This window comes from Crocuta crocuta, unplaced genomic scaffold (assembly GCF_008692635.1).
Source record: "Crocuta crocuta isolate KB4526 unplaced genomic scaffold, BGI_CrCroc_1.0 scaffold322, whole genome shotgun sequence".
Lineage (NCBI taxonomy): Eukaryota > Metazoa > Chordata > Mammalia > Carnivora > Hyaenidae > Crocuta > Crocuta crocuta.
Genome location: NW_027532592.1, coordinates 3,045,709 through 3,049,197, shown reverse-complemented (window position 1 = coordinate 3,049,197; position 3,489 = coordinate 3,045,709).

The window sequence follows — 3,489 nt, the reverse complement described above, 5'->3', positions numbered from 1 at the left end:
GGTGACCGCGGGCAGTCGCCTGACCTCCCGGTCAAGCCTCTTCCCGTCTGCGGGGTCGCGTGCTTCCCAGAACCGCCCCCCACTCCACCTTGGTCTCTCCGCAAACCTAAGGAAGTGCTGGGCAAATTCCCTGTTTTTAAAGAGGAAACTGAGGCTGCAGAGAAATTCATGGGCTTCTGTGAGGTTGTAAATTGGTAGACGCGCGTTCTGCAGGAACGGGAGCTCGGACAATTTGTGGGGCCCCTATTAAGAAAAAAATACCCAAGGGGCTCCTGGGGGACTCCGTTGATTAAGCATCGACTCTTGGTTTTGGCTCAGGTCACGATCTCCTAGCTGGTGAGTTCGAGCCTCCCGCTCTGTGCTGGCTGGCAGTATGGACCCTGCTTGGGATTCTCTTTCTGCCTCACCCTCCATCCCTCCTCCGGCTCATTCTCTCTGTCTCACTCTCTCACTCGGTCTCAAAGTAAGTAAACTTTAAAAGAAAGAACAGCAAACTCCTTTAAAAGATGTCTAAAATTATGCAGGTGAATATGTTTAGAAAGAGAAATCACACGGGCGCCTGGGTGGCTCAGTTCGTCAAGCTTTCGACTTCGGCTCAGATCTGATCTCGCGGTCAGTGGGTTCGAGCCCCGCATCAGGCTCTGTGTTGACAGCTCAGAGCCTGGAGCCTGCTTCGGATTCTGTGTCTCCCTCTCTCTCTGCCCCTTCCCTGCTCACTCTCTTTGTCTCAAAAATAAATAAACGTTAAAAAAATATTTAAAAAAAGAAATCACAAATGACATTTTGAAAAGTCGTAAAAAGCCAGAAGCATCACACACAACCATAAAATATTTATTAACTTCCTGACACACTTCTACAGGGTGTCCAAAAGTTCAGAAATACAATCGCTTTTTTTTTTAAAGATTGAAAATACCCTTGGCAGCATTACATGTATTTAGCTCTCTGTCTAGACTTTATGGGCACCATGTATGCTCATTTTCCCCACATATTCAGGCTGCGTACTTTCAATCACCTTTTCCTATGACATTTTGTAATAGTTTCTATTTCTGTAAAGAAAATAGAAAAGTCAGTCTTTTTCTCAGCGTGGTGATCAAAAACTTTCGTTGGGAGGGAAGGAAAAGTCAGAACAGAGAGGCAGACAAACCATAAGAGAGAGACTCTTAAAAACAGAACAAACTGAGGGCCGATGGGGCGGGGAAAATGGGCGATGGGCATTGAGGAGGGCACTTGTTGGGATAAAAACTAGGTGTCAGATGTGATGAGTCCCCGGATTCTACTCCTGAAGCCAAGACTACACTGTATGGCAACTAACTTGAGAATGAAAAATAAATAAATGTATTATCATTTATGTTTTAGTTTCCCAAGTCATTCCTGTTAGTAGCGTGTATTTTTTGAAAGATTATTGTCAAGTTTTGGGAAAACCTGTATCGAGTTTCTCTCACATCTGAGCTATAATATTTCAGGGCTGTTTGTCGGCTTGAATGGCCATTTGGTGTATGGTTTTTGGTGAATTCCCAGTGTTCTTCAGAACAAGATTTGTCCGTTAAAACAGGATCTGATTTATCTGATCCATTATGATAAATAAAACATGTGACTTTAACTTCAGGTAGATTCGCTGTAGTAAGAGTACAAGTTTATGTCTCATAAACGCAAGAGTTCTAATATGTTGGCCCTTTTGCGTGATTCTCATAAAAACAAAAATAAATATGGTGCGCTTATAATTGCATATATGACATTACTTAGATTCCTGATGACTGACAATGTCCATTTTAGATTAGGCTTTTTTTAATATATATCTTTTTTTTAATGTTTTATTTATTTCTGAGAGAGAGAGAGAGAGACAGCGTGAACAGGGGAGGGTCAGAGAGAGAGGGAGTCACAGACTCTGAAACAGGCTCCAGGCTCTGAGGTGGCAGTCAGCACAGAGCCCGACGTGGGGCTCGAACCCATGAACCGCGAGATCATGACCTTAGCCGAAGTCGGACGCTTAACCGACTGAGCCACCCAGGCGCCCCTAGGCTTCTTTTTTCTTTTTTAATGTTTTATGTGTTTTTGAGAGAGAGAGAGACAGTATGAGCAGGGGAGGGGCAGAGAGAGGGAGACACAGAATCGGAAGCAGGCTCCAAGCTCTGAGCTGTCAGCACAGAGCGAGACGTGGGGCTCGAACCCACAAACTGCAAGATCATGACCTGAGCCGAAGTTGGACACTTAACCAACTGAACCACCCAGGCGCCCCTCATTATTATTTCTTTTTAATGTTTCTTATTTTGAGAGAGAGATTGAGTGCAAGCAGGGGAGAGGCATAGAGAAAGAGAGAGAATCTCAGGCCGACTCAACATTCGGTGAAGAGCCGATCTCGGGGCTGGAACCCATGAACCGTGAAATCACAACCTGAGCTGACACCGGGAGTTGGACGCTCAACTGACCAAGCCCCCCAGGCGCCCTGGTTAGGCATTTTAGATTAGCCATTGAGACACTTGATTCTTCTGCGGACAATTTTTTTCTCTGGGTGGTTGCAAGGATTTTCTATGGACCAGCTTCTCATTTCCTTTCACATCTTGTCCCCCCTCCCCCCCGGCCCGTGTATTTTCTGTGCCAGGTGTCACAGAGCTCCTTTGCCCCCCCGGGCCCTGCACCTTTGTGACATAGCGCCGGCTGAGTAGGCACTGCGAGCCGTAGGTGTATTTCAGAAAGCCATTCCTCTACCCGCTGTGAGCAATGACTTAACAGGATTCAGAAATGACTGCCAGTCACATAAATGCATGCCGCTAAGCTCCAATTCAATGTAGCCCTTCCTCAGTCATTGTCCTCTTAACAGATCCCCCCCCCCCCAAGCTCCCTTCCTGAGCCATCTAACACAGAGGAGTGACGGAAGGAAGTCAGGATGCAAAGAGACCGTGAACTTACACATCTTGTTTTAGAAACTTTGACAGAAACGTTGGACCAGGCGAAAACACTGCAACGGCCTCGGAAGGGCTTGGAAATGAGCTTCGTTAGTTCGTGGTAAACCCTGGGCGCCGAGGTGGCTCAGTTGGTTAAGCGTCAGACTGCGGCTCAGGTCATGATTTCACGGTGTGTGGGGTCGAGCCCCGTGTCAGGCTCTGTGCTCAGAGCCTGGGGCCTGCTTCAGATTCTGTGTCTCCCTCTCTCTGCCCCTCCCCTGCTCACCCTCTGTCTCTCTCTCTCTCTCAAAAAAATGAATAAACGTTAAAAAATTCTTTTAAATAAATAAATACAGGGGCGCCTGGGTGGCTTAGTCGGTTAAGCGTCCGGCTTTCGCTTAGGTCATGATCTCGCGGTTCGTGGGTTCGAGCCCCGCGTCGGGCTCTGTGCTGACTGCCAGCTCAGAGCCTGGAGCCTGTTTCAGTCTGTGACTCCCTCTCTCTTTGACCCTCCCCTGCTCACGCTGTGTCTCTCTCTTCTCCTAAAAATAAAAATAAATAAATAAATACATACATACATACATACATTGGGGGTAATAATAGCACC